At 42.3% G+C, this 19,812-nt stretch overlaps 1 protein-coding gene across 4 annotated transcripts in view; it reads right to left on the bottom strand.

Annotated features, from left to right (window-relative positions):
• The window catches only part of SPATS2L (spermatogenesis associated serine rich 2 like), a 75,756-nt gene extending 56,568 nt beyond the window's left edge, over positions 1 to 19,188 (bottom strand). The window contains exons 1-2 of one of the 4 annotated variants that reach the window (XM_079311816.1): positions 19,092 to 19,188; positions 1,467 to 1,527 (exon numbers count right to left, since the gene is read on the bottom strand). The gene's annotated coding sequence lies outside the window, so the exon portion shown is untranslated. Of the gene's footprint in view, positions 1 to 1,466; positions 1,528 to 18,620; positions 18,995 to 19,091 lie in introns of those variants that run through there. The other 3 variants (XM_079311817.1, XM_079311818.1, XM_079311819.1) reach the window with 3 other exon arrangements.
• Between the last annotated feature and the right edge of the window lie 624 nt (positions 19,189 to 19,812).

Here is a 19,812-nt window from a genome sequence, read left to right as displayed (position 1 = left end):
CCGATGAGTCACTCTGCTTGTACTGTACAGAGCTCACAGCCAGACAAGCAATATTTCATCATGTACTTGGCCACACTTGCCATCAGCAGATGAGTAAGAACCACTCTGGGCACGTATCTTTCTCTTCTTTCCTTTGAGGAAGTCACACAGCTCACCACAACCGAGTTTAGCATGCTGAATTATTAACTACCAAATTGATTCTATGCAGCCACTCCCTGTGAGCTTCCCACTACCAAAAGCTTTGAAAGTTTGCCATGTGGCAATTCTATGTAAAAAGTCTGAAGCAAAACAGAAATCTTAAAGACACAGTGTAACTGCCTCCACCAAAGAAACAAGGTGCATGAAGTGAATAATGTGCAAATGCAATGAGTTCTCCTTCAATCTATTTATTATAATGCCTGAGCATTTAAAAAACTTCAATACATAATTGTATTTATCATTCTGACACCCATGTTTAAGTGCAGGAGTATTGTTACCTCATTTTACAGTTTTAAAATTGAGAAATTAAGTGATTCAGTGATGACTTCTTAGGAAGCCAATCCCAGGGAACACAATCCAGGTGTCCTAAACTGCATGGAAACTGGAGAACCCTACAGATATTTGAAAAAAATATGATCTTCATTAGAATTACACAGAAGGATGAGGTCATTATTCCACTTCTTAGATTCAGGCTTGGAAAAGACTTAGGTTATAATTTTTAGCATGCTGGACACAGAGAAACTGCCTCCTTTGGACAAAATGGCAAAAGGAATTACTTGACATGTTCAAATAAGTATTTTCTTCAAAACAAGTGACAAAAACATGGGGTTTAGACCATCTCTAAAATTAGGTAATTGCAGAGATCTCATTTCTCAATTTTGTAGTTTATATGTGTATGCAATTTTTTTTTTAATTACTACAAATTTACCCTTTCCCACTACCCTCTGAACATCACTTTGGACTATACTTAGTGTGATATGACTTCAGAATACGAGCTCAGCAGAACTTTCAGTTGCAAACCATGCTACATCTTCACAATGGTTCAAACAATTCCAAAAGATGAAGAGATGCTGAGGAGGAGCAGTAGGACCACACAGCATAAGCTGGTCAACTTACAGACACAGAGAAAGAAGACAAAGGAGAGAAATTTCTTTGAAATGGTGAATGATAGACTCTGGAGACAAAACCGTCCAATCCCTGAGAGTGCTCAGGGCCAGGCTGGATGGGGATCTCAGCAACCTAGTCTAGTGTAAAGTGTCCCTGGCCACAGCAAGGGGCTTGGAACAAGATGATCCTTAAGGTCCCTTCCAACCCAAGCCACTCTGTGATTTCCACATGATTCAGCTTCCAAAATGTTCAAATAGACTGCACTGCTCTGGTGAAAACAGCCCCCAAAGTTCCCCGCTTCTTGTTCCTGCACTGGTAGACCTGTCAGTAAAGAACCTTCCTATCTGAAGGTCAGCAAAGAGAGATTAAAAGTATCTTACCACTGCAAATTATTCCAGTTTCCGTTCCTATTTTTCTATCTTCTCCAATAGACTGTATCTCCTGCAAAAACAGATGGAAGTTAAAAAAAAAAAAAAAACAACAAACCTGAACAAGTACTTAATAATTTTTTTCTTGATTTGCTTTACTGTCTTCTCACAGGAGACTTTTGTGAAAAAAAAATCCCACATCCCTCATTCCTTTACTGCTGTGGTCAACATGTAGGGGCACCCTTACCTGTTCCACAGGCTTATCTTTTCTAAGGGCCTATCTTCATTGTCATGAAAGCTTAGGTCATCACCTAAGCCTCACTGGTAGTGCCACTCCTGACCACATATAACATTCTCCCCTGAAAAAACCCCATTTTTAAAGCACATATTTTAAGCTCAAACTTAGCCAGCACATGGGATGTGCCCAAAGATACACTTAAGCAAGGAAAACTATTTTATCATTAATGCAAGAGAGCAGTAGGTGCAAGTATTAGTAACACAGCAGTTACTAATCAAACCCCTCTGAACAGCACTTGTTTCACTGTGGTCATTCCCCAGAAACAACATTATCATCTCAAGAATACTAACTCAGATGAAACAAAGGGAAACCCAAAGAGTGACGCCAGCACTTTGTTTGCAATACCAGGCCTTTGCTGATTTGCATATAAATTTCAGAAGAGTTGTCCCCAAAGTTAAAGACACAACCATATGGAAAAGTGAGTGCCTATCTACATCCATACACAGATGAATGGAAACCAATCTCCCAATTCCATTAGTGCAGGGAAGTAGCTAAGTTTTGTATTCTCTTGTGCAGTTGTGAGGACAAGGCAGTCATGGTCCATGGTTTACCATGCATGTCAGATAGAAATTATTCCTCTTGGCAGCTATTAAGTGAATTGCACACTGGTCCTTGTTTGCTTTGGAATAAGATCTGTTTAGCAGTCTCTAGCTAATCCTAAAAGAATATTGCAACGTTACTGAACATCCTGACTGCTGAAATCAGCCTCTACAAAGCACCACTATGACTGGATTGTCCTTGCAGACAAATTTTTCCTTCTGTACTACAAAATACTCACTTTATGTACCGACTAGAAGTGTGTGACTGCTGTCATATTTAATTCATTTTATTCTTATTGAAACTATGCATTTTGCCATGGCCAAAATGAATTTTAGCTGCAAAAGTCCTGTCAGCATCACAGGTTTTAGTTTAAAGGAAGGCAGAAAGCTCTTAATTGCTTCTGCATCCAAAACAGCCAGATGTTCCCTGAAGCACTTCACCTGGCAAAGGCTTCCACAACAAAGACTCTCAAAGCTTATGGCCCAAAGTCCATTGCAATCTAAACACATTTCTGCATGGCTTGCTGAGTCACAGTTATGCTCAAAATCAAAGGAATGAATAGAGCAATTTAAAATGTGATGCTTCAATGAAGAAATACAAGTATTCGCACATGTTAGTGCTAAAGAGCATTTCTGGGTGTTGGAATCTACACAACAGCCACAGATCCATAAGATGAATAGAGGGGCTGGAAACCTGGTGAGGGAAGCATACCCAATTCCTAGCCTTGGGGCAGAATTCCCCAACCAAGCACTGACTGGGGAACAGGCCAATGTGATGGCCCTACAATGAGTTTAATCTGGAGCAAGCAAGGGCAAGATTTGGCTGTTTCCCTCAAAGGGACACAAGGAAGGACCGAGAACTCATCCCTTTTGTCCAGTGAGCACCTGAATCAAAACAGAGAAGACAGCAACACTCCTACCAGCTACTGCATTTCTTATGCCAACATACAGACATTTAACTCCTTCCAGTACTCCCGTTGTGTGCAGGAAGCAATTTTAGGATTTAAAAACAGCAAATCAGATCATGAACATTATTGCACTGAGGCACCCTAGTGATTCTTCTTTTTTCCTGCATCACACCACCTGCTAAACTCCAGTTTTGATGTTTTTCAGCCAAGGCTACAGAGGAGAATCTTCTCCAACTTCACTGGAAAACTAGAACTGGAAAAAGTAAAATGAGAAGAGCTTTGCAACTTAAAAAAAAATATTTTTTCCTTCTTCTCAATTAGTTCTTTTGAGAATTTTTCTGCTTTGGAACTTCACTAGATTTGAAGAAAAAAGGGATAGATAATGTCAGAATCCCATTTACTGATGTGGTCAAGACATACGGTCACTGGTAAGAAATTATCCAAGCTAGAATTATAATCATTGCCCCTTGACAGCTATTATTGGAAACTATTTTAAAAGACAAAGGAACATAAGCAAAAAATTGAAGTCCAAAGTTCTTGTTTTGCATCATCATAAAGTAAAAAAGTAGATAGCCAACTGTACACTGTATGTAAAATTATAAACCCTCCCCATTTTACTGGGTGCAGTAAAGATTTGTTCTTACCAAATGAGATGCATTACCTTGAAAAAAAAATATTAATTCTACAGGACATTTTTCCACAGTTTGATCACCTTTCTAAATCACCACTTTGTCTTTACTCAATGGTCCATGACATGTTATCAAACAGTATGCAGGAAAAAATGACTCAAGGGCAGAGAAAGGAAATCAAGAGTAAAGGTACAACAGTTAAAAGGAAACTTATTTCACTTATGTATCATCACAGAAAAAAACAAACCCGGTTGCTTAACGTGTAAATGTTCAAGGTAATTTCCCATTATAATGAAAGGTCAATTCTTGAAGTGATTTGTATTCTCAAACAACAAAAAGACGCTGAAACAGGGAGGGCATGCTGCCACTCTGCAGGCCTTAGAACATAGACTGAAATATTCCTCCATATTCCTCTGTGGCAGATCCATGGCTGTTGAAGGCCATGGAGAAGACAGGATACCTGCTCACTGAACCTTCAACACATTGTCCTCCACTTGAGAGCACGAAGAGGGAAAAGGCAGAGCTTCAGCTATCACATCACCAATCTGCACATCCACCAGAGCTTGGTGACAAACAACTGCATCAAAACCAACATAAACCCAAACACCTGCCAGGAATCAGTGCTACAGCCCTGCAGAACATACAAATAAACCAGCATTTTAATCCTTCCCATCTTGAACTGCAACTGTTTCGACAGTTCCCTAATCCTAGTATTAATGTGATACGTGCAATAGAACCACCAGACGTGAAGTTTAAATCTAGATTAGAACAGCTATTCATTGCGGCATGGCTCTTAATGAGCCTAAAGAGCCAAATCAAAGCATAACATGAGCTATGTAACACTCTAGATTGGAGTCCTCATCATACAGGAGTCTTTACTCTTCAGAGGAGCAAAACAAAGCCTTTGACCCCTTTTCTTCTGATGTCTAACCCTGACAACAGACTTAACCTAGGATTTCACAACACACCCATCACACAGAAGAGCTCAAAAACTCTAACATTGCACTCTTTTAATTCCACTGTAGATTCATGAGGCTTCTAGACCTTAACAGCAAACATCAGCTGTAATCCCTCCATTCTCAAGTAAATATCCTATGCAAATAGAATTGGCACACCTGTGCAAAATACCATGCTAAATATATCCCATACTGTATATAGGGACCATAGCAGCACTGCAATTAACTGGAAGTTGTCAGAGTCTATTAAGAATAGTTTGTTTGGCTCCTGTCTTGGGTTGGTTTTTCACTTTTTTAAAAAAAAATATTAAAAGCTAAGTTAATAGTGGAATTAGAGGCATACTGAGCAGGGATGAATGTTGATAACAAAAGGAAACAAGGACTATAGACAGCTAGCTTTTATTTCAGGACATTTCTTTGGTGAGACCACTGATGGAACATCTAAGAGAGAAGAAAGTCAGTATAAGGCAGGTGATCTTCTAAACATTGATATGAATGACTGCAAAGGTTATTTACAGTCTGTTGTCCACACACACAAAAAAAAGTGAGATTTTGCTGATGATTATGGCACTTGGGTTTTTTTGGCCCTTTTCTGGGTTTTGAGTTTGGCCTAGCTTGTAAGTCACATCTTTCTAACCGCCAATGTTGCTGTTTAGCACATGGAAAGCAAACCTCACTTCCTTTGGCAGCCAGACCTTAAGACATCTACTCTCAACCTTAAGCCCAACATGGACTGTAAGTTTTGATGTACTCAGTCAGGGTTTCTCCTTGTCTGTCACTGCTACACTTCAACACAGTGGTAAGATCCTGTCAGTATCAGTCAATTAATAACTACTTCCAAAGCTGAATTCTGCCTGCCTTTAACCCAAGATGCTCCACTTTGTGCACTGCAGTTTCTAACCCTGGCCAGGACATTGCAGTGCAAAGCACACTCTGCAGGATCCAGCCTTCAGAGGACAGTACATATCAACATTTACAATGTGCACTTCTTACTGCAACAAAAACGTGTATGATTGTAAAGCAGCATAAGGCTTTCTGTCTAAAACCATCCTCATCTATACTTGCCAGAGACTGTATAGCAAAATAATCTGCTGACATTAGGACTGGGAAACAACCAAATAAAAACTTCAGGACTAGACAACCTGTCATCTTATACCAGACTTCTGTCCAGTGACACAAGATAGACAATGATATCACACTTGGAAAAATGATAGGATTCATGTTCAACTGTCTGTAAGCACCTTTATTCTCCTACCAGTGATCTCTCATTATTTCAGTCTCTTACTCCTCCTAATGTGACATCAGTCAACAATTTGCTCCCAAAGCATTACAGGCCTAATCCAATTTCTCCTGACTGCACTGGAGCTGGAATAGATCCGCAATGCAGGCACAGATGAGCCAGATGACACTGGAAATTCAACATCACACCATTAAACACCTAGTATCTCAACAGATGAGAAATCTCCCCACTGTTAGAAGAACCAGACCCACTGGAAGCCCAAAATGGTTAGAGGTCTGAGTTTTGGCCCCACTGAAGCACAAGTTCTCAGACAATGACCTTTGGGCAACACTTCCAACTTCTACTTCCCACAAGAATTGCTGTCTTCTTCATATACACATCACACTTACGAGAGATGGGGATAGTTTTTTCCACAGCTGGGAATGTTTCACTTGGATGTATTTATCCTTCCTCAATCTCTGCCTGACTCACACATATCTCCATTTATTTTAGTTCTCTCCACTCTCAGAAAACAAGAGGGTTCTGTAACCAACTGTACCATCATTAGGTACACTGCCTACGACCTTAGTAGATTTATGGAAAGCTCTCTTCACAATTTCCCAAAAATGCCTTATTTTGGGAGTTACCTTAATAAAAGCAACTTAAACTCATTTGTTAAACAGCAGTAGAATGACTGTGTCAAGAGTTGTTTTCTATCTCAGCCTGGATGTGGTAAAAAAAGGACACCTTTCATTTTGCAGAACTCTTTGGTGGAGCAGGGATAGCAACAGAATAGCTACTCAGACATATATGCTATAATCTAAGTTATCAGAGTGCCTGTGTCCTTTGTCAAGATCAGCCAATTGAAATTATGATGAGAATTTTCCCTGAAACACATAAGCCCACATGTTAAAAATATTCTGCTTAAGGGCAGGTGAGGATTCCTGAAGCTGCATTAGGAAATACTAAAAAAATTACATAATATTTGTAGCCAAATAGTTATGATAGTTCATTATCATCATTACTAAAGAAAATACTCTCAAACATATTCCAAGCTAAAATTTGCACACTCTTCCCTGCCCTGACATAAGGATGCACAGAAAGTCTACCTGAAAAGGTATCCCAGCTGGAGTTACCAAGACATAACTTGTCAAGATTCCAGCTTCTGAACTTGATGAGTTTGTGCTGAATCCTAGAAGTTGTTTAATAAAAAACATATTTAAACAGAAAACCTTTGGGAGTAGCCAAGTGGAATACTTGAGGAAAAAAATGACCATTAAAGAAGCTGTTGAGGATTTACAATTCTGTTTTGTTTGGATCTGTACAGTAGCCTAGCCCATAAATAGAAACCAGGTGGATTTTTTTTTTTTACATTTGCTTTACTTTCTTTATTTGAGAGTTGTGGGAATCATGGTAACCAAGCAACACCACAAATCTGGAAAGCCCTAGTTAAGACAAGTGCTGATACCCTGATGAGCCAGGATGTGTTCAGTGCCTAGAAGAGCTGTGAGTTCTCCATTTCTGTACACTCCAGGGGCCATGAGACTCTAAAAGGAGTGAGGAAAGTATTCTGTACAACCTGTGGACTCTCCATGCCACTGTGTGAAAACTGCCTCACTCTGAAATGAATTTTGCTGCCACTTTGGAGTCCACTGTGAGTTTTACTTGTCACTTTTGCAAGATCAATCTGTCAGGAGAGCTTCCCCTTAACTGAGGTTTGGGAACTCAAAAATACGGGGTCTCAGACAGCATAACTGTGAAAAAATTCAAGGTAATGTACATGGATTGATTGGAAATATCACTGTGGATCCATGTAAATTTGAGTACATGTACACAGAACACAACCTTATAACTAAATGATGATGGTAAAAAGTGTAACTAAATTGAAAAAAAAAAACAAATCTGCAATGTTATTTTCCAGTTAGAAAAGCACATCAGAACAATCAAGCATTTTACAGCTTCTGCAGTGAACAACAGCTGAAATAACTCATTTTCCATGCAAGTGCAATCAGCACTATTTTCAAACTGGCACATCCTCCACGTAATCAGTCTTCAGACTCCCAACAGGAGAGAAGCTTCTGAAGGAAGCAGTACTTCTTACTTTGCACACTTAAGCAAAATCAGTTGTGCCCTCACTCTGTCAAATGGTTTTTATTCAGCATTTTATAAAACAATTTTTAAACTGGTCCAAAACAAAAGTAGACATTTTCTTAATAGCAAAGTCTATATATTCTTGTTTCAAGACATAATCACACTCTGAGAAAGGAAAGTACACAGATGATGCTTTTTTAAAGAGTTAAAATTATTTGCTTATTCAAATGAGCAAAGGCAGAAAAAATATGTCTGAGTGCATATGCTTTAAAGTGAACGAGGGATTACTTTAGGAGGCAAGGGGTGACTACTGCACACAACCAATGTGTGGTAGATCCATCTGTGGATATTGAGTTTATGCTGCCATTCAGCAGACAGTATCTTAGTCTCACAGGTAAGACAGTGAGATCAGCACCAAAAGCAAGACAGCCCAGCTACAGCAGACATGTGCTTAAGACACACAGTGTGAAGGTACTGGGAGTCACAGAGTGCATTAAAAAGCTCAACCCTGTGGAACAGGTTTCAACTTTTCCTCCTGCTGACATCCAGCTGATACTGGGTTTTATTGTGCAGCACCCAATATCAAAGGTTACAATAAATAAGTATTAAAATCACCAAAAAGCCCCAAGTAGAGACCACATCTAAAGATGTGCCCAGAAAGTTACACTGGGACACAGACATAAGGGAGCTTCAGGGAACTTGGTCTACTGCCATCTGACAAAACATCACACCATGACTGTGAAAAGCAGAACTGTTTGTCAACACATCATGTGTTGAGTGTGCCTTTGTAACAGTGCAAGTGAGTGAGCTTCAAAGAATGGAGTACTTCCTGGCAATCTTTACCAGGAAGCAGCCCAGCAGAGGGATATACACTCTGCATCACCCACTGCATCCTTCAGAAAGAAAGCACTATGGCAGGGCCAGGCATGGCAGCAGCAATGGATCCTCAAGTCCAATTCCACATCACTCCATCGCTGCCTTGGTGTGTGGACAGGAGGATTAAGAACACCCACACTGCCATCAGCTGAGCAGTTTCACACTTCTCTCCCTCCTGAAAGTCCTACAAGAGCTGAACACAATCACAAAGAATATTTGTACAGCACAGAGATTAGACACATTCCTTCCTATATAAAACTCCAGTCCTTCTCCATCTAGAATGGAGAAATACTCTTGTCTTCTGCATTCAGATTCTAAGAGGGGAATCAAAATGAGTAAAAATGAAGGATGAAATCAATTTGCAAATGTAAATATAACTCTAGCCTCTTTTGAAGCTTTATTAGGAAGGAAGAGCAAAATTATCCAGGGGATCTTGGTCAGACTAAGCCATGAGTGTAAATGAGATCTCATTCCCATGTGGTATTTCACATCACAAAGGAAAACACAGAGCTCTCACAGCCCTGAGACAGAAGGTTCCATGAAACAGTAATTTGTTCATCAAAGCAGCCTCTTCATGGCAATGACATACAAATAATAAAGTAACACCCGAAGTTTTAAAGCAAATTTCTCACGATGGAACTTAGATTCTTTCACTGATGATTTAAATTATTTCAGCCTGGGCTTCAGCTGAATTGCATCAGCATTTTGGATATGAAGGAATCTGAGTAAAATAAAGCAAAAATACAGTGTGGTTTTCTATTCTGCTAGTAAGTTTGGATAAAAGCAAATAGGTGCTGGTGCAAATGTGCAATGCCTTCAGGGAACTCAGACAAACCCTTTGTTAAAGTAAACTGGAGTTTGCCTCAGTTTATTGGCATGGCATCATCTACATGGATCATTTATTCTGAATTCATGTCTGCATTTACTTTCCGAGGAACAAACATGCATTTACTGCTGACACAGAGCCTCAGCAACTGATCTATGACTTGGCACCTCTACTCCAAGTGCCTTTGAGATACCAAGAGCAAAGTTTGTTCCAGTAATAACCACATACCCGTAAGACATGGTCTGAATATTTTACAGTCCACTAAAAAAAGTAACATCCCATTTAATGACAAAGTTGAATGGCAAACATTACATGCATGCCATGTGGCCAAGCTACCATCTCTAGCCCAACCTCTCCTTTGCGAATTATCAGTTTTCTGTTTGTTTTAGCTTTGCAAAGTTATAGCATGCTGATGTTATTTATTTTTCCATTTTATTTCCTAAGATATTTACTGCTCAGTAAAAGAGGGGAGTGGCACACAGTAAATTCAACCTATCTTCTTTGTTTCCAAGGTCTTCTGGCTTTCACAGATGGATCTGCATGGTGGGGGCTCTGCTCAACATCACCCACAACTCTGGTCCTCAGTATGGACACCTGAAACTTTCACATGTAAGCAAATCCCTCAACATCCATAGCTGCAGATTTCAAACACACACTGTCTGACTACCTCATGTCCACCTTGAACATCTATTAAATACTAAAATTTTTTCAGCCACCTCAGGACAAAGTACATTTCCATTTCTTCTAGTGAGTTACCAAAGTCATGATCTTCAGAAGCCAGACAAGCTCCAGGTGGATGTTCAGGAATACAGCACACCATAAAAGCTGAAGATTAAAACCAGAATTACCAAGTTTCAAAATAAGAATGAGATGATTGTATCTTTTCACAGAGTCACATAGTGAGTAAGGTTGGATAGGATGGCAGTAGGTCATCTGGACCAACCTCCCTGCTCAGGCAGGGTCATCCCAGAGCACATTGCACAGGACTGCATCCAGACAGTTCCTGAATATCTCCAGGTATATTGAATACCTCCCTGGGATACCTGTTCCAGTGCACAGTCACTCCCTCAGTTAAGAAGCTCTTCCTTAATATAAAGTGGAACATTCAGTGGTTGTGTTGCTGGTTGCTCTGTGGAGGTAGGGGGTGTTAAACTATAACTGATTAACAGATACCTTTCTACCTTTGATTAACACAGTTAATGATTTCTGGCCTGTCTCTTCATCTGCTGTATTTTCCACTTCAATTAACAAGAGATTCCTTCCCAAAGCTCTGTGATCAGTACTGGAAACTGAAAATGTCCAAAAACATAGCACGTAATAGTCCCTGAGGTCCTTTCCAGAAAAAAATCCCAAATGAGCAAAAGGCAAAGCCTTTTATGGAGTCTGGTACCAAATTTGTTTAAAGACAAAATCCAACAAAACCAGCACACTCAACAACAGCCCTTACAAAGCAGCCCAGCTGCCAGCAGCTCCAGCAGTTCTCCATGTCGGCAGAGGCCTGGAGAAGGAATGCAGCTCTGCAGGAGCCTCGATCCTGGGGAAGCACCCTCACCACACTCTGACCTTACAGACTGACACTACAAAATGAGCTCTCCTTGCCCAGGTCTTTTGCCACTGCAGAAGAAACAGTCCCTGGTATCACATGTTTGACCATTTCCCTCCACTCAACCACTTCTGCAAAGCTGGGCTCTGACTTCACAGCTGGCTCAGTAAGGATGCACAGCCTGCCAGGTAAAGTTCAGCCCAGAATAAGTACCATGCCATGGTACAAGATGTCTGGTTTTTGTCATCAGTAACACCAATCCTGAGGTGGTTCTTTTTTAATTCACAGCAATCTCTAATACGAGGCTAAGCAGCTCTCTAGATGGAAGAAGATATTATTCACTTAACACAGTGAACAGTAGTTTAAAAGTGTGCTACTCAGTTTAACTAATGAGTTTACATTGCTGCATTCTTTAAATATGAGGCAACAATGCTAATTACTAACCCTTTTGCAGTTTAATAGACCTTGCAACTACCAGGTGATCCCTTTTTTATTTAAAAAGTCCCTTGTTACAGCTTAAGAAATCATGTTTTGCTTTTTAGCAATTCTCTAAAATGTTGTGGAATGCACCACAATTCACTTACAGGCTGATGTTTAAAGGACCTGACACACAATTGCAATTATAACTTCCTGTACTCAGCGTCTCTCCGGAAATCCAACACTGGGACAGCAATTTAAAATTTCTAACATTTCCTTATCTGTAAGGTAATGCAGAAGATAATCATGGTTGTACACAGGTTAACTTCAGAGAGGGGAATCAGGTGTTAAAATGCCAATATATCAACCTCATCCCAGAAGCAAAGAAAAGGGAAACCCATCATTCTTTGTCAAGAGGTCACAGAATGGGTTAGGTTGAAAGGGACTACAGTGGGTGATCCAACCTCCCTGCTCAAATAGAGCCATTCCCAGAGCACACTGCACAGGATTAGGTCTAGACAGTTCTTGAATATCTCTAGTGAAAGATACTCTGCATCCTCTTTGGGCAATCTGTTCCAGTGCTCAGTCACCACACAGTAAAGAAGTTCTTCCTCACGTTCAGGTGGAACTTCTCGTGCACCAGTTCCTGTCCATTGCCTCCTGTCCATCGCTCGACTCTACCAAGAAGATCCTGATCCACCCTCTCAGGACTCCCCCTTTAGATATTTATACAAATTGACAAGGTCCCCTTTCATTCAGTCATCTCTTCACTGCAATCCTCATTGTACTCATGGCACTGCAATGGATGAATTTACATATATCCCCAGAACCTCACCCAAACTGGCCCTGAACACCTACAGGGATGGTAACCACATCCAAACAGCTCTCCTTGTTCCTTAGTTTTGAAAGGCTTACTTGTTTTACTACAAAATAAAAGTACAACACTTCCAGTTACCGAGTACCCTTCATCCTGAAACACCCTGGTGGGCTCTGAACCCTGTTCCAGAACAGTCAGAAATTTCAGGACTGAGCATTCAGTGGAATGAATGGCAGCACACTGCTGCAGCCTGCCCATGGCTGGCTTAGCCATATTCTTGGCTAAGAACATAGAACCAAACTCCTGCTCCCATCAAAGTGCTGCAAAACTGCCAATATGTGTACAGGTCTGACAGGACCTTAGTTTGAAATATTTCTTCTCCAGAAACTCAGCTACAGAGGACCCGTTTCAGACATGCGAAGGGCTTGTATCTTTCACAACAGGAAAAGTTTGTGAGGCTACCAGCCATGCTACGATGAAGACCCAATAGCACACAATTTGGATCATCTTGTACCAAAAAGCCCTATCTTCCTCCCCACCAGGGCTTCCAACCACCACCTTCTGCTCTCTTCACAAGCTTACAGGCACTTTTCTTACATAGCTCTAGTTCATCTGTATTTGCCTCACACTTCAGATCTCCTCAGAGCACCTCTTGCCCCACCTGCACTAGAGCTCTGTGAACCTAACAGCACACATCTGGTCTTTTGACTCCTTTCTCCTGCTCTTTCCTTACATTTCAGACCCTGCTGCCTTTCTGCTAGCCAGATGAATTACCCAGTCCTTTTTTGCTTTCACTGTGTTTGTATACAATATAATTGGGTTATTGCAGAGGAAGAAACCCTCAAGAATTTTAACTAGAAGTAGGTTTCCTTCTTTCATCCTAGTAACAAATTATGTGCAGGACAAGGGAGACCTCAGTAGCTGTGGGAACAGATGAAAAAGTTTTTCTGCACCTCAGAGCTGTACAGTCTATCTCCACACCATCCCTCACCCCAACATATCCAACTCAAGGACCACAAGCTCCAATTCTAACAACAAAGCACAACATCATGGCAGCACCTTAACAAGACAGCCAATTCAGAACAATTTCTAGCCAAAACTAAGTTATTAATAGAAAACAGAAACACAGAGAAGGCAACATTTCATTGATCACATTCAAGATCACTAAATCAAATTCTACACAGGCTAGTATCATTGCAATAAGACAGTTATTCCTTCAGCTACACAGAAAGGAGAAGTCCCATAGTGATGACATTTTGGGACTTGTAGGTTTTGCACTGCTACCCTAAACCACAGCTTCTGAACATATTTCAACTGAGAAGTGCCACCACACCCAAACTGCATGTGCAATGGTTTTACTGCATTTAATTTTACACAGAGAACCATACACAGCACCATAATTTAGATACTAAAAGGGAATAACTTAAGTGTAGAGGAGAAGAGGAAGCCACAAACTGGATGTGCATAGGACATACTCAAAGTTGGTTTTTTTGTGTTGCTAAGTAATTTAGTCTGAAACAACCATCTGAGTACGTGCTTGAGCTTCAAGTCATCCAGAGCCCAAATACTCTTTGTGGGCAGTTGAACCTAACCAATAAGAAAATCTCAAGTCTTGATCTGCCACTATGAACCACTCCTCTGCTGTGATGAAAGCCAGGTGTGACTCTCAGCATTCAGGCAGACACTCTGTGGTTGAACCTTCAGGGTAAGTGCACACATTTCTAAAAAAATGAGCCAGGATCCTGAAGAGCTATCCTCATTTGGAAATGTCTCACAGCACCAACAATATATTTTGGTGGTATTCCAGGTAAGAGTCAGTCAAGCACCATAAATTCTTGCATGGATTTTACACAAGGTTGGGCCAACAAACATCATTCTACCTACCCCAAACACAAAGTGTTTATTTTGAAATGCTGCCAGGCAGATTTGATTCCCCAGCACAGAAAGATAACTGCATGAGACTGAGCTGTCAATACAACAGTGGCAGCAGTTTCTTGAATGCCAACTCAAAACACACCCACAACCTTCAAGGATAGTCAAGAAATCATACTCACAGTTCACAAACAGATAACATTGCTCAACTCCACCCAGGACATTAAACAGCATCAACCCTCTCAGAAACATAGTCCATGGTAACTGTGATTAATCGGGCTTAGGTTACCACTTCAATTAAAAAAAAAAAAAAAGAAAAAAAAAGAAATAGTACAGACCTTTAGTAAAAAAAAATCAAATAAAACTGCACCAGTTCACAAAGACCAAAATCTGACTAGCAACACACTGGTATTCACAAATAGGTGAGGCTTCTTTGCCATTTGAACTCTTATCTTTCCAACACTTGGGAGATTAGATTTGTCAGCAGTTTAAATACTGGACACAGTACACTGCCATAGACATTTTTTTCGGCCAGCAAACCACTCCAGAGAGTACTGAAAGGCCTATTATGAAGGCCAATCGCTATCCTTTTCTTGAATGACCACATGAAAATCAGTGACTGTTCCACAATGGTTTGAAAGGGCCTTTTGTCTGAAGGAAAGGACAAGGAGTCACAAAGTATTGCAGATTCATTTGTAACTCATGGCTTTTGAAGAAACTGCAGAGCTTCAGTTAAAAGCAAACCAAGAAAAGAACAAGCTTTGAAAATGTTATGCCACAATCCTTTCTTACTATGTACATGCAGAGCATATTTTTAGTCTCTTTTGTATTATAAAAAGATGGCCTGGCATTCTATATTATTATTGTTTTACAAGAGAAGCTTAAAACACTTGCAGAGTTTTGACTTTATTCCCAAACTCTAATTAGGGTCTGCAGCACTATTGTATAAACAGAAAATCATCAGGAGCTTTTTCTGGTACAACATCTAGTAAAAGTGTAATTGTACTGGGAAAATAAGTGAAACCATTGTCACTGTTGCTTAATAATCACTTTAGTAATTGACCAAATTTGGCATTGCCCATAAAGTATAAGATGGCCAATTCAAGAAAAAGACTTCTTTTATATGGAGAAACCAGTATTAGACTCTAATTTTGAAGTCTGTTTCTGAAGTACCTCACAAAAAAAAAAGTTAATTACATCTGCCAACAACTTCCCAGAAGAAAAAAATGTTTTACTTCTCTGCCTACCCCAATGACACTTCAGTGCCCAGATTTTACAGGCAAAGGCACTCACACATTCAAAATGGGACTTGCACACACATGATTTCACTACCGTTTCTAAACAAGCTTCATATGGACAAACTTTCAGCAGGAATGACAGTGGAAGCTAATAACCTAAAATAGATTTCTTCTAACCCAGAACTAGGGAATTACTGCACTTCCATTCAGAAACAAAGTTACTGCTGACAGGCTAGCCCTCTTCCCCTTATGTTCCACCCATATACCATGAAACTAAACAGTCAAAAGTGTCAGTTTCCACTCCGCAGTTCCTTGTCACATCCCAAAATTTATATTCCTTGTACTCCCACAATGAACACCAACATACTGAAACCAAACAATGTATTTTGCACACACCATTGGTCAAAGTGCCAGTTGCATTTAGCTCATCTGACCACCTTATCAAATTACATCAGGCAAGGAGCTGGTCCTTGGCATGTTACAAGACTGTACAAGGGCCAAAAATTTGGCTGTAGGAAGCAGCCATGATATATGCCACTCCCACATATACATCGTAAGTAAAAGTCCTGCCATGACAAATATACCCCCAAGGTAACTATACACCCCCTCATCTCCAGCTCTCCAAAACAAGAGCTTACTGTTCTGAGGATTGTAAAGAGACTCTTGTCAATGCAAAGTAGAAGCTAAACAATGCTGCACATCTCGAAGCTCAAGGTGCTCAGAAAACCACAGGGCATAGAGCTGTGACGTGCAAAGCCCCCTGCTAATCTCAGTAAAGTTCAGGATCCAAATTCTTTGAATCAATAATGATATGGAGCACTGCTTTCAAATAACTTTTAATAGAAGGTGCCCAGTTCATAATAAAAGTACACCACTACTGTTTCTTTTTATACTGGAAGAAGAAAACTCTGAGAAAGCTGGTGAAGCATCTGAGGAAGGAAGGCAGAAGGAACAGAGAAATTGAAGCATTAGAACAGTGCAGAAAAACACAGACAGAGCAGCACCAGACAGGAGCAATGTTTCTCAAGAGTAACATGGACAATAAAACCCTTGATACTAGCTACTAATCAACTACAATTAACAGTTAACTGTAATTTTTCTTCCCTAGATCTTCGTGCAAAGTCTCACTGCCCTTTGGTGTTCTTACTTTTATCCTCCAGTGCACAGTGAAAAGTGGAGTTTGACCTTTCCTTTAGATTTGTAAAGTACCACAGCAGATTGTTTTGAGAACATGACTGAGGTGGGGTTTTTTTGTATTCTGTATGACTAACACTGCTAACAGTGTCTAAAGATGTCTAAGACGTGGCCTCTGAGAACACACCAGGAAACAGTCCTGAGAATGACAACAGAGGCCATGCATGGGGTGAAGAGGTACTGAAACGTAACAGTTTGCAGGAATTATACAGGCTGTCTGCAACTGCTGACAGGCACAGGTTTAGTACTCCCATGATTGCTAGAGAAAAACTTCAAGAAAATATAAAACACATTGTAGGCCACTGGAAACTTTGTACTTGCTCTTAAAAACAGGCCTGAATCAATTTCAGTTCCAGACAAGCATTTCCTTAAAATTCGGGAAACAGCAGGAAGGTGTCCTGACACAGCCTTGTTTCCTTTTCTTTCAGCAGGAAAAACTGGATAAGAATAACTGATCCACATTCAGAACCAAACGTCTCTCAACACAGAAAGATGCTTGTGTTCAATTTTTAGGCTCATTACTGTATGTCAGACAAAACAATAATTCTCAAGCATCTGCCTGGGCATAAGGACTGTGGAAACAGACCCTTCACTTAAGGATAACCCTGAGGACATTCTGAAGGGTACTTAGCTTAATTCATCTTAATCACAGCACTCTTTTATGCAGTAAATTTCCCGAGTTATGACCTTACCTCCTTACACAGTTATACAGCACCTGACACAGTACAAGCCTTATCTTGATTAGTGTCTCATTACATTTAACAGATCCTGCTGTTCTCAAAGGGCCAAACTCCTTCCACTTGCCTAGCACAATTGGTGGGAGAACACTCACAGCCTGGTAGCAGCGTTCAGCTCCAGCAGTTTGTGATGGCGCCTCACTAAATTCATCAACCTGTTCTGACCTGGAAATCATTCTGCATTTGCACAGTTTGACTGCATTCACAGAAACAACTGTGGCAAGGGCACCGTGTCCTGCTCACAGCAGCTTGAGGACACTAGTTAGTGGCATTCAACAGGCTGCCATCCAGGATTTCTTTCATGGACAGTGCAAATACATTCCTAGCTAACCTGACATTCTACATGCAGCAGCCTTTTCCCCTTTCTGTGTAGAAAGTTTTTAGTTTGCCTTCTTGAATCACCATGTTTTGGAAAATATAACTGCACCAAGAGCTAAAAGAAACAGAAGAAAAATGCCTCTTGCATACACTGGTAATTCAAATTTAAATGTTAACCAAAAAAAAATTCCCACAGAAGATCATTAGTTGCCTTGAAGCACATTTTCAAACTGAAATCAACCAAATCAATCCAGTGGAATGTGACCTGGAATGAAACAGATGGATTTTCTGTGGTGCCTCTTAGTTCTCCTAGAGAAAACAAATCTGGTAGTACAAGTGATTCACATCTCCAAGTGATGAGGCTGAGGGTGGGGAAGGAGCTTACACTATTAATTTACAGCTCAACAAAGGAGGCATTGCATTCTGAGCGAGAATAAAAGAGTACTGCCAGCTGCCACTGCTTATCAATGATTTCCATACCTACTAAATTTTTTTTTAATGAATAAAAAAAAAGGCAACAAAGACTAAAAAAAACCCAACAAACCCTAACCCAAGCACAAAATCAGTACCAAACCCTCCCCCCCCAATCATCTTGGCGGTCTTTTCCCTCGGCAGAGATAAAGAAGAACGCCAAACGGGTGGATTCATGCCGGAAGAGCGGCGGAGGCACCGCAAGCTCCGTGCCTACCTTGCGGCGCGGCGGCAGCGCTCACAGCCCTGCCGGAGCCCCGGCGGCGGTTCGGGACCGACCGCTCCGCAGGCTCAGCGCGCCGGGCACGGGCGGCCACGCTCGGCGACACCCGGCTCCCCGGGCGCGCAGTTAATCATTTATGGCCCAGGCTGTTACCGAATAGCCTTGAACAGCCCAGCCCAGCCCAGCCCAGCCCAGCCCAGCCCCGCTTCGGCTCCGGAGCGGCGGCCGAGGGGGAGCGGGTCCCGGCGCACGCCAGGCGGGGTCCAGGGAACGGGGCCGGCCTGGCCGCGGTCCCCGCGCCGCCAGGAGGGGCCCACCCGCAGCTGGGGCTCGGCGCCGGGACCCGAGGCGACAGAGCAGCGGGTGGGGCACCGAGGCAGCCGCACCCCTCGGCACCGAACTCCCGGCGGCTCCCCCACCGCCCCGCGCAGGTACCGCTGAGGGGACGCGGCGGCGGCGCCTTACCTGGTGCGGCCGCGGCGGAGGCCGAGGAGGGGCTGGGGCCGGTGGCGGCCGTGGCACCGCCGCCCTCCCGCGGACACGCCTCGCGCCCCGCCCCGCGCGGCAGCACCGCCTCCGGCCCGCCCCGGGCTGGGCTCGGGGCCGGGGGCGCCGCCGGGCGGGAGCGGCGGGACGGGCCCGAGGCGAGCCCGCCGGAGGCGCCGCTGCCGCAGCGTTGCGGGGCCGGGGCTCTCGGTGCCGGGCCGGGGCAGCTGTGAGGGACGAGAGCGGCCCCCCGGCAGCAGGGGCTGGCTTCGGCCGCGGGCACGGGATTTACTGTACCCCGCTTGCCACGCACACACAGAACACCCACAGCGCGCAAGGACAGCGCTGGGCCTCGTGTAAGGAACTACTCGCGAACTTCTCCGCAAGTGACAGTAAATAGGCGACATCCGTCACGGCCAGCAGATGAATTTCAGCCTCGAGAAGAGTGACCGAGAGGGGACTTCATTAATGTGTATAAATATTTAAACGGGGAGGGAGAGTATGTGTGCTAAGAGCATCATCTCGGTGGTGCTGAGCAATAGCCCAAGAGGCGCCGAGCAGAAACTGATGCACATGAAGTTCCACCTGAACATAAGAACTTCTTCACCGTGCTGTGACCGTGTGTGGGAACCAGTTGTCCAGAAGCTTTAGAGTTTCTCTCTCTGGAGATTCTCAAGAACCACCTGAACACACTGTGCCT

This window comes from Erithacus rubecula, assembly GCF_903797595.1.
Source record: "Erithacus rubecula genome assembly, chromosome: 8".
Lineage (NCBI taxonomy): Eukaryota > Metazoa > Chordata > Aves > Passeriformes > Muscicapidae > Erithacus > Erithacus rubecula.
This window is presented reverse-complemented; position numbering and strand designations above follow the sequence as displayed.